This window comes from Aquarana catesbeiana, linkage group LG09 (assembly GCF_042186555.1).
Source record: "Aquarana catesbeiana isolate 2022-GZ linkage group LG09, ASM4218655v1, whole genome shotgun sequence".
Classification (NCBI taxonomy): domain Eukaryota; kingdom Metazoa; phylum Chordata; class Amphibia; order Anura; family Ranidae; genus Aquarana; species Aquarana catesbeiana.
In genome coordinates this window covers 217,432,260-217,444,328 of record NC_133332.1, presented here as the reverse complement: position 1 = coordinate 217,444,328, position 12,069 = coordinate 217,432,260, and the positions used below count along the sequence as shown (strand labels likewise).

The 12,069-nt window shown below is 38.3% G+C and overlaps 1 protein-coding gene across 17 annotated transcripts in view; it reads right to left on the bottom strand.

The window, feature by feature from the left end:
- Window positions 1-12,069, bottom strand: part of EHMT1 (euchromatic histone lysine methyltransferase 1) — a 259,917-nt gene that overhangs the window by 191,356 nt on the left and 56,492 nt on the right. For 2 of the 17 annotated variants that reach the window (XM_073599704.1, XM_073599712.1), the window contains exon 1: window positions 2,229-2,514. The exons of 11 other annotated variants lie outside the window; for them this stretch is intronic. The gene's annotated coding sequence lies outside the window, so the exon portion shown is untranslated. Of the gene's footprint in view, window positions 1-2,228; window positions 2,515-6,970; window positions 7,140-12,069 lie in introns of those variants that run through there. 4 more of the 17 variants (XM_073599709.1, XM_073599713.1, XM_073599716.1 and 1 more) reach the window with 3 other exon arrangements.

The window sequence follows — 12,069 nt, the reverse complement described above, 5'->3', positions numbered from 1 at the left end:
TAAAAGATGAAGGTTAACCAGTTGCAATGGGCAACCCCATTTTTTTTTCTCATAATCAATCGTCTGGACCTATCAAGTCTAGTTTTTCAGGTATCTTCTAGATAGTATCACAGCTGTGTTTACTAATGTAAGTTAGAAAAGCAACACAAAGTAATTTTTGATTGTGTTCATAGGCGCTGACATTTTTGCCAGTAGAATGAGAATATTAAATAAATATCTATCTTTAAAATGCCCGGGCAAAATATTAGTCCCTGATATAATGTTGAGCTCTTTCATGTTAAGCCAAAGATCTCTTTATAGAACTTGTTTTTGGAATGGATACCTGTCATGATAATGTACAGAAGCTGCCATTGCTGGAGTCCATCTTAAACTCCTAGTAGCCTCCATGTGAGTCACTGACCTGATAGAAGCATGCAGCAGGGCATGACTTACACTAAAGGAATTTGTAATAAGGACATATGAAGGCTTCCACTGCTGACCTCCCTATGACCATGTCTGATCTTTGGCCAGAGAAGCATGGCTTTGGAAATAAAAGTGAACATTAATACTCACCTAGGTTGATCCAGCATCAGATCGATACTGCATCTGTCCCCCACCAGTTCAGTAGTGAGAACTGACACCGCTGATCACTCCGTTCTCCCCCTCCATTCTGAGCAGAGAGTGGTGACTGTCAGGCAGTGGCCCTCTGCTTTCCCCTCCAGCACTCACTGGAGCGATTGGCTGTGGAGGGGTTGGCTCAGGCTCTCCACAAGGTGCCAAGCGCACCGCTGCTGTGTCTCAACCAATCAGGAAGGATAGTCTCGGATAGCTGAGACACTCGTGGACATCGCTGGACAAAGAGGGACCTCAGGTAAGTGTTAGGGGAGGCTGCTGCACACAGAAGTGTTTTTATCTTAATGCATAGAAGGCATTAAGATAAAAAAAACTGCCTTTAAAACCCCTTTGTTTCAGGTCAGTGAATCAGGTACTGAAGCCAAACACAATCAGACAACTAGCATTTTTACAGGAAGCCAGAATAAAACATTTCCTCTAAATAATTTAAATTAAATATATACATGGGGGTAGCCATATTTACTTATTAGATATGGACACTCTGCTTGGCCCAATGCATTTCTTGGAATTCACTGATTATCTGAAAACAATACACTGGGGAAGGAGAGAGCTCTCCCTACAATAGCTAATCTACAAATCTCTTAATTTACAAACCAACTGAAGTCATAGATCATTGTTAGTCCAACACAGAACAAAGAATATGTCTGTTTTTTTTTTTTTTTTTTTCACTATTATCAGGGCTTGTTCATATAACACCAGGGCACATAAAAACGGTTGCAATAAAGTTTAGTCAATAGTGCCATGCATTTTATCACCAGGCACTCCCCTGACACAGTAGTCACAAGCCTGCACACTAAAAACAGCCTGTTTAGTGCAGGCAGGTGAGACCGAGCCCTGGGTTTTACAACTATATTAAAATGTGCGTTACCCCAACATTTCATATACCTAATATGCGCCTGTTGTACCATGTACTTATGTTAAACAGTATCCTGTTCTCTTTGCATTGCTTTCTGTTCACAAATACTTTAAAGTGGTTGTAAGGGGTGAAGGTTTTTCTGCATTAAGGTAAAAAAAAAAAAAAAAAAAACACATAACTGTTTATTGGACATATCCCCACATAAAAAATAAATAAAAACCCTCTAACCTAACCAATCATTACTGAGCACCTTAAGCCTTGTCCCCAATGAGCAGAGCTCTCTTATACTTCTGTGACTTAAAAATACAAATAAAAAAAAAAAGACCCAACAACCACATGTTATACATGGATGCGTACAGGAAAAAACCTGGCCATTTATCAAAAGAAGGATGAAAATTACCATCATCTGCATTGTACAAAACATGAAACAAGTTTATAAGTCTACCCTCCAAGCCTGAACACTACATACATATTCAAATGTCATAGTCTGTACACACATTACCTAGCCTTCCTCAACATACTGCTGCAGCTGACAGCAACAAATAAAAATAGCTTATCTTAACTTTATTTTGTAAAGCAAGACTTTTATTCACCCCCCCAAAAGCAAAAATCCTACACTAATTCCTTTCCAAAGGGCCAGTATAAGCTGCTTTGTGGGTCAGCCCAACCCCCACCCAGCAAATATGTCTGCTGACAGCTCAGACCCAACAAAAGCCAACTGCAGAACACCGTCTGCTTTCACAATAAGAGTCCTCACTACCTTCCTCCCACTGAACGAAGCGTTAGCAGACCTTCTGTACTTGCTGGCTACAACTCAAGGCTCACAACGGGCTTCCATGGTCAAAGAACAGCTCAGAGGTGGCCTGCCGTTCTAAATCTTGAAGTGGAGGGAATCAGGGACACAAAATGCAAGCTGTAAGCATGGAGCCTTTCCTTCAGTGCTGCCTCGTGCTCTGACACAATGTGTAGAGGAAGTCACATTAAGACAATGCTAGACAGAGTAGGCTGCTAGCTTGTATCACATAATTCAGCGACATGCTGACACAATTTAACCCAAAGTATCCTACAACTAAACCAAGAAGCCAGAACAAATACAAAGAGTAAAATCTAAAGTCCACTAGGGTCATTAGCACAGACAACAAAACCAGAGCAGACAGTACTGATCAGGAAACTAAATGGGCTGAAGACTTCAGAGAAAATAGAAAACAGGATGGAGCAATAATCTGATTCTCATCAAAGTGTTTCATCAAGATAATTTAAGAAAAAACTTTATAATTGCAACATGCCCATCACTATCATTAATTATACCAATGTTGTTATCCCTAAAAAGGTACCCACAATTGTAATTACTGTGGAAAGTTTTTTTCTTCTCTGAAAATGTATACAGTATTAACTGGTGGGTTTTATTTTTACCCTATGAGGCAAATTTGGCCCCAGTTTCTTAGAAGACTGTTTTGGCTTCTAAACTATTGGAAGTTATAAGAGGATGAAGTTAAGAGATATGGTCCTTTCTCAGCCTCCTTAGCTATACAACAATATGGCAACGCTCATATAGGAAAATCAAAGGGTTATTTACAGACCTAATCCAAGGGTCAGGTACCGAACTGTTCTGACAGGTAAAAAAAAATTGAAAGATCAATGACAGCACTTATCTGACAAGAAACTGAAGGGTCAATTATAGAACTTTCTGACAACACTCGTACCAGGAAATCGAAGTGTCCATAACAGACCGGATCTGACAATTATACTGAGATATTAAAGGATCGCTTATGGCCCTGATCTGATAACACTCATATCAAGGAATCGAAGGGTCAGTTACAGAGCTGATCTGACAATATTCATTCTGAGAAGTCAAGGGGTCCGGGTCCGTTATAGAACTGAGAAACTCCCTAATTACACATTCACATATTTTTAGTGGCTGCTTAAAGATATTTCATTCAGATTGAGAAGCTGACCACACACACATATTATATAGATTTATATAGCGCCAACTGTTTACGCAGCACTTTACAAAATAAAAAGGAAATACAGTTACAATACAATAAAATACAAGAGGATTAAGAGGGCCCTGCTCAGAAGAGCTTATAATCCAATAGGGTGGGGCAGGTGGTACAAAAGGTTGTAACTGTGGGGAATGAGCTGATGGAAGTGGTAGGAGATTAGTTGGAGACGTGATAGGCTTTCCTGAAGAGATGAGTTTTCAGGGATCGCCTGAAGGTAGCAAGAGTAGATATATATATCTATATATAGATATATAGATATATATATCTATATCTATATATCTATATCTATATCTCTATATCTATATCTCTATATCTATATATCTATATCTACACATACACACACACACATACATACTCCATTGCTAAGACTTTAACCTCCCTGGCGGTTTTCCCGAGTGTGGCTCTCGGGATTAAATTTCAGCACCATTAGCAGTAGCTCCGAGCCACACTCGGGATTATATCTCAGGATCCTGGTGCGGTATACTTACCTGGTCCTAAGGATCCTGCGATGTCCCCCCACTGTGTCTGCGGGCTCTGTCCTCCGCCCGAAGCCTCTGTGTGCCGGGCTCTGTTCCCTGCGACGCACAGGGGCAAATTCAAAAAAGTGAAAAATCATAATACATACAGTACACTGTAATCTTACAGATTACATTACTGTATGAAATTATTTCACATCCCTTTTGTCCCCAGTGCTTTGTCCAATGCCCTGCATGCAGTTTTATATTCTATACACTGTTCTCTCTGCCTAGAAACTTGAGAATGTCCATAGCAACCAAAAAGTGTCCCTTTACGTCAAAAGTGGTTTTAGACCAGCTAGAAAACAGCAATAATAAATTAGAACACTTGCAGAATTGAGAGATAGTGAATCGTGGGGAAATTAATTTTATTATTATATTATTTTTTATAATTATTTATAGTTACTTATTTTATTATAATTTATGATTTTGTGTTTCAAACTTCATCATACCCGGGATATCTACTAGACTCTTGGTGGACAGATATAAGTGTGTTATTGTTAAGAATTACAGGCCTACAATATAAAACGCCAAATTTCTATGCAAAATAATTGTACCGCTTTAAGACGCAAAAATCTGACAATCATACCGCCAGGGAGGCTACGGGCCTTTTTACAACACATCTTTGTGCTAATGAATCATGATTACATTGCAGTGTTGTTAATTTTGAATATCACCCTAACACAGCGCAGGGCATTGGCAAGTGAATGAACCCCAAGGCATTGGCTATAATTGCCCCAAGATAAGTAATCACATTTGTATCCCCAATGCACCACAATAGTCCTGTATTGTTGGGCACTAGAGAAAGGTGCATATCCATTAATAGATTGATTGTGGGTCACCTACCACAATCAATCGAGTCTTAACACAGTGGACGTTTGTGTTCAACACATCAAATGCCAAGACCTTAAAGTTATGGAATACAGGGGCATTACCCCTTTACCATTAACCTGCTGATTAGATGAGGACAGTCAACTAAGGTCATCTTTGTGCTTCTGCTCCTATTGGGATGTTCACAATGTTAGACTGTTTGTATTCTGCTTTACTTAAAGAGGAGTTCTGCCTGGGGGGAAAAAAAAAAAAAAAGTCAGCAGTACAAATACTGCAACTGCTGACTTTTAATATATGGACACTTACCTGTCCAGGGAGCCCGCGACGTCAGCACCCCAGCCGATTTTCGGGTCGCCTGTCGGGTGCTGCCGCTGCCATTCATCGCTAGGAAAACCGGCAGTGAAGCCTTTCGGAAGCTTCCACTTTTGGGTCTAACTCCACTTTAATATGAGTGCTGTAGCACAGGGAATGATAGAAAGTTGTCAACACCATAAATTCAGGCATTCATTTCAGTTTTATCCAAAATACATTGCTCTTCAAAGAATGATAATTGCATGAAAGCTCAACATTGGATTTCTTTTGAACTTTTGAATAGAGTAGGGCAATCTTAAAACCTCTAAGGTTTTTACTGCTGTCTGTGAACCTCAGACAACTGGACAAGGAAGGACAGAAAGTGTGTCACAAGGACATTGTCAAAAAAATAAATACATAAATAAGTTTGGTTGCAGCTGGACTATACAGTTTGTGGTTTTTACATCTACATGAAGTTCACAATAGATCAGCATACAAAACTGGAGAAGTTGATGTGATGAGATGTTTCTCTCCACGCATAAGATAGATACCCCAATATAACAGTGTAACAAGAAAAAAAAAAATTGAGATGGATAAAAAAATGGTTGTATATGTAAGCTTGTAAAAAAACAACAACAGTCTCAGTGTGAAAGTGCTTTCACATTGAGGTGATGCGCTGGCAGGACGTTAAAAAAACTCCTGAAAGCAGCATCTTCGAAACGCTCCTGCCCATTGAAATAAATGGCGCTTTGCAGGTCGTTTTAATCCTTTTTCGGCCACTAGCGGGGGTTAAAAGCGACCCACTAGCGGCCGAAAACCTCTGCAAAAATTACGGTAAAGCAATGATAAAAATAGTGGCGCTTTACCGTCGACGCCCCAGTGTGAAAGCAGCCTTAGGGTCCCTGCATACTGGGAGAAAACTTTTTTTTTTGTACTAGCGTTTAGGAGCCTTTAGCATTTTTTTTTTCCAGCCTAAAAAAAACTCAAAAATACGAAAACCAAAAGGTTTTTTTTTTCTGCCTCTAAACAACCTAATGTGCATGGAAACATATGATAAGGTTAGTTGCTTCTACAGGTAAAACACTTCTCTAGAAGCAAAGTTTTCTTAAACCAGTGACCATGTGTTGCACCAAGTAATTATTTTATATTGATGAAGAACGTAAACTGCTGGAAAAAGTGTATAACTTTATCCTGATCGGTTAAAGTTGCTTATGGCACTTTGAATAGCAGCAGACACCTTTTAGACTTCAGTTAAAAAAAAAATATATATATATTCTGTATTACTACAATTCCCTGAGAACATCCGAAGGCAGACAATTTTGGAAAATTAGATTTTACCATTATTTCCAAATCCAAGAAGCAATCAGTGTTTTATACAGAGTATGTTGCATTTGTTCAGTTAGTTGAAATCTTCTGAAACACTAGCTCATCTATGGCCACTCTCAATCTGAAGGCATGGGCTTTTAAAAACAGTTGTTTAAACCATCAAAATTTCACAAGGATGTCTACTTAATCGCTTGTGCCTCTCAGATGTAGACAAAGCAGGTTTAATCAATGCAACACAAGCACTGAATGACAAAAATAAAATACCTTCATATAAAAACTACTAGGTAAATAATGAAAAGCAGGTTCTTAAAACAGATGTGTCAAAGACATCTCAAAAACAGTTGGGGGCAAGGCTCTGATCAATCTATAAGGCTCCATGTACAACATGAAATTCAGATTATGCTACAGAACTTGGTCTCCTTTCCAGTCTTCACAGCCAACTGCAAGCAAGTCTAGGCACATTAAATGCAGATGATTATGATAATTGCTTGATTCCACAGAGGTATCACACAAAAAAACGCACGCACCACACTTACATATGTTGGCTCCTAAGAATCAGGAGCTGTGATCAAATCAACAGTCTTGGCCTAACAAAACTGTTTCCAGCCAGGCCTTGAAGCCTTGTACAAAAGGATACAGCAAAAGAGAGAGCACCAATGTCCCCAGGTGTGAAAACACAGGCTTTGGCCTAGTCAAGCAGTCCCTGAAGTCTTCTGCTCTGTCATTAAAATCATGCCTGGCCTTTTTTTCCCTTTATTCCTTAGGATTGCAATGAATTAGATCATCAACCACCTCCCCCTACAGGCCTCTCCTGAGCATGCTCAAATAACACACTGCCATTTCTCCTGTGCAATGTTTACAGACTTGATGACCAGCCATACTCACACAACCAGCTTCTAACCTTAACAATACGTTCTCAAAACAGCAACTATTCTCACCGACAGCTTTACAGATTGACAAACTTCCCTAATCCAAAGCCAAGCTTTATAGAATGAATATTATATTTAGCCTACATTTTAGGTCTGTGCATATTACCATGTCCATCTCTAGCTCCAGCAACACGACCCCTAAAAAACAGAGCTATGCATTACTACTGCAAACAAAGTTAATCTATTTAGTATTTTAGTATATTGTTCAAAATAACGTGTTAAAAAAAAAAATTCACAACTGCTGGTTTAGGATACAATGATGCAGCTGATTTAAATACCTTGCAAAGCGATTGGGTGTAACTGGAAATCTTTAATACTAAAGAAGTGCATCTAAACGTGTCACTTTCCCCAACCTAAGGCCCTTTTCTATCAATGGAGCCCAAGTGTCCAGACCTAGCATAAGATTTGTATTATCTTCTTTCAAAATGAGTGGGCCTCCCTCTCATAAACCTGATATGTATTGCTTGTGACCACCAATCAGATCCCAGCTGTCATTTTCCAGTTAAGAGTCACAAATACAAGGCACAGTTATTTCCAAAAATTGCATAAATGAATCCCGCTGGGCGATTGCTCAAAATCTACATGGATAGTTGTGAAGTTTTATTACTAATTCTTCTATGAAGTGAAACCCTCAATTACCACGATGCCAAAAGGCGAAGCAGTCTAGGAATATTTTTAAAATAATAAAAATTAAAAATCGCTTCCAGCGTTCAAGATGTTTTATATAAAAAAAAAAAAAAAAAAATCAAGAATCTTATAAAGCCTACATGTGTAGATTAATGCAGGTAATCCTGCCTTACAGCAAACTAAGGAAGAAAGGGGTATTATGCAGCGTGAATAGGAAAAGACCTCCTAGGGGAAATTTCATTCTTTGCCTTAAAACCCGTGGGGAGTAGACCCCCTTGTGAACACAGAAGAGAAACGCTAAAGAAGCTATAAAAAATGATTTTTGATAATGCCTATGGGGGGAACATTGAGATTAAACAGAAAAAAATAAAAAATAGAAATATCAATGTGGTAATTTTGTGTAAAATATAAACTAGAGTGGTTTTCCTGCTCAATCATTCTATTTTTTATATTTGCAAATATCCCGGGACTAACAAGTTTTTTATTACAAACTCAAATAGGATTAATATAAAAAAAATATATAAAAAGCTAAATAAAAATGTTTACTTTTTAACTTGTTTGACAAAATATAAAATTACAGTGCCCCACCGGCCAACATGCCTGTATTGGTAGCCACTTTGTCCAGTATATTACAAGCAGGCTTCAGCAAGCTTAGAACATCTTTATATGTTTATATCTGGAGACCAAAATACATTTTACTCTGTTAAAAAGAAAGGACCAAAGAACATTCAATAAGAAAAAATACGGAGCACACGGTCTTCAAAAATCCAACAGCCTTTCAGAAAAGGCTTCAAATAGGTCGGAAGAGAAGATCTGTGACCTTTTTTGGCAGTAGGTTCATTTTTAACATTGATAGCATAGTCTATAACTACCACATCTACTGGAATCTTTGCACAACAAAGCAGGATTTAGTGTAAACATGTGTCACATTCATGTCAGAGCTCTCGGAGTAAACTGTAAGTACAGTACAGACTTGGCATCCAGGCCTGTTACAGCTTCCATGTTGTCTAGCCCCCTCCTACTCCTTTGTGCTAGAGCTTATAAGAGAAGATTGTGATGAATACAAAGAGACAGGAGCAAGATGGCAGACAGACAGACTGTACCTGTATGTAGAAGTGCTATGGCCTGGTAGGCAGATCAGACATTTTGAGCTGACAGTCTGCAATGTCTGAATGACGGAGCTCCCTCTACTGATCAGACATGGGGCATGGAAACCATTTAACAGAGCTCAGATCGGCAGCCATCTCACAGCCTGAAATCACCTCATGGTCTTCAAGAGGCACCTTCATCTGACAATTACTGCAGCCCTAAGCTCTTCTACATAGCAACTTGTGCTCATCTCAGCAGCCTCTCCTGGAAATATCTGGATAATAATCTGTGCTACAAAAGGTATAAAGCAAGCCATTCATTTCCAGGCAAGACAAAGCACTAAAGTAAAAAAAAAAAAAAAAAAAAAAAAAATCTTACTGAGCTGAATTATACAGGAGACAGCTCTGTCATGTACTTCATTGCTGGTCCCAATATTTAACATAACCAGTTCCACCATAAATACAGCAAGCAATACCTGCTGTTTAAATTTACACCTTCACACACAGGAGCTTGGCATACATGAACAGACCAGTGATTGAAATGAAAAGTATGCACAATGTGTCATTGATCTAATATCTATGATCATTTAGAGGCCACCAGTCATCAAAAGCTTGTAACTAAATCTAGCAACAGTTAGTTAAAAGTACAAAATTTAACTCTTCCTAATTTGTATCTGTAGCCAAGATTTAATGGTCTCAACTCCCAATAACTCATAAGGACTGTAAATAAATTACAAACAGCTGTCCTCAATTTGAAAGAACCAATTCAGGAGAAACAACGTATTAAACGATAGGACGATAATGGACATCACCACCAATGTTTGCATGTAGTTGGTCAGCATGCACTAGCCGAAAAGGCCGACAAGGCTCAGCAAGTCACAACAAAAATAACAGTACAACTTAAATGTCAAAGTCAGGAGCAGGTCATTTTAACCTACAAGCAAGCATGCATGTTATTAGGAGAGATAACATAAATATTTTGGCAAACTATTTAAAAAAATAATAAAATAAAAAAAGCCAAAAGCAGCTGTATCTTTTCTACATGTTTACAATAGCTGACTCTAGGGACTTTATATATACTATCGTAGTTTAACGATTCACTTCACCTCCATAAAGTCTTCCTGGGAATTGGCACAAGGATAAGTCTATAGATTAGTCAGGTTATAAAAATTAGTTTTGCTTATGCTAAAAAAAAATCATAACCGAGTTCTTTAAACTATAGTCTAACCAGCCAGTAGTGTACTTGAAAAGGTGATTGGCCTTCATCTATAAGCTTTATCAATAATCCTAAAAAGACAAATGCTCTCCCAAAAAAAGGTAACATTTTAAATTATATACTCCAAAATCATTAGCAAACATATAGATCTAAAAATTAAAGGCAGCAAATAACATTCTATGCTGCAGAAAGCAACCATTCAAATCATTTTTTTTTTTTCTAAATCATCTGTTCAAACTGGATGAGAGACGTCCTTTTAGGACTGACACACGAGGCAGAAGCACAGGTGAAGGACATTCTTTTGCAATAAAAGCAGAAAAATAAAGAAATTTGTTGGATACAGTTCAGCGAGGGTAAGATTTTATATTCCCCTTATGCACCATTAAAGAAGGTCTCCCCCCATTTAGGCATTAGGCAAATCTTTGCTATAATGCCAAATGAAGGCTCCCTAGCTACAAACTGCACTCCTGGCTATATCTCTCACACACACAATATGTCTGCTTCTTCATCGCACCCAGTAAAAAAGCAGAGCTCACTGTTGAGCCTCATCAGCAGTTTAGGCTGCTCCTGCTCCAATGACAGTTCTTAAACACTTGTTATTACAGAAGGTATGGAAAGGGGGGAGGTTGAGGGATGCAATGAAATGCCATGGAAACTGCTAGCACAAGACTTATGCCCTACTTTTGCTAATATAAAAACATACAATTAAATCAGACCGGTGTCTACAGTTCTGTAGAATGCAGCAACTATCTGCAAGTGAGAACATTTTTATACAATGGTTAATCTCAATCTGTAACCACAATCATGCAATCTCTGACGAGCCTCAGCTCAGACACTGGCTGTTATATGTTCCATTTAACGTAGCTTAACTTTTCAAAGAGGTACCCATAGCAACAGGATAAAAATCGGGAATATAAAAGATTTAGCTCCCCTTTGTCCATGAATATGTGCATTGCTAGTCACATAGCCTATACATCTACATTGGTCCAGTGGTGGTCTGTGTCAAGTTAAAAAAACGAGTTTTCATGTAGAGGTTCCAATTGGCTGAATTGACCACACTGTGACCAATGCCATGGCACCAGTAGAGTTAAACATTCTAAGCATTCTAGTAGAAAACATTTATCTTTGCCTCTTTGACCATTAGTTTATATTCAGGAAGTTGATATAACTGAATGTCAGGGTGAAGTTACAGAATCAACCCAAATTGGTCATAATGTACACATTCAACTTGAAGTCATGTTTAAAGCTTACCACGCACACACACATTACAATCTGAATGTACAATCTTTTTACAATCAACTTAAGGACTCTTGCACACAATACTCCTGTTTGAACATCTACTTTTCCAGCCTTCTTTTTCTATGCATTTGCGCAAATTCTTATTCTCACGTTCTTATTCTGCAATATTTAAATGGTCATTTGTGTGCAATCATGGGTACTTGTGCGCATGAGGCATAAATTACTGACCAAAAATGCAGATTTTTCTATTTTATTATTACTGAAGAATGCACGGTGCTTGTTTACATTCCTGTGTGCATAGGCACATTACAATTAATGGGCTGTATTTTAGCTCAGTGAAAAAAAAAAAAAAGCTGTACTGAGCTTTTTCAAGCTGCAGTGTGCAAGAGGCCTTAGATTCCCTAAAACAGTGTAATATGAGGACCTACCAAAACTATCCAATCTATCAAAACAAGCAGATGCATGCACTAGTTACTTTTGGATCAAAAGAGAATGTGCAGTTTGACACGTGTGTGTGTTAGGGAGTGATTGACACA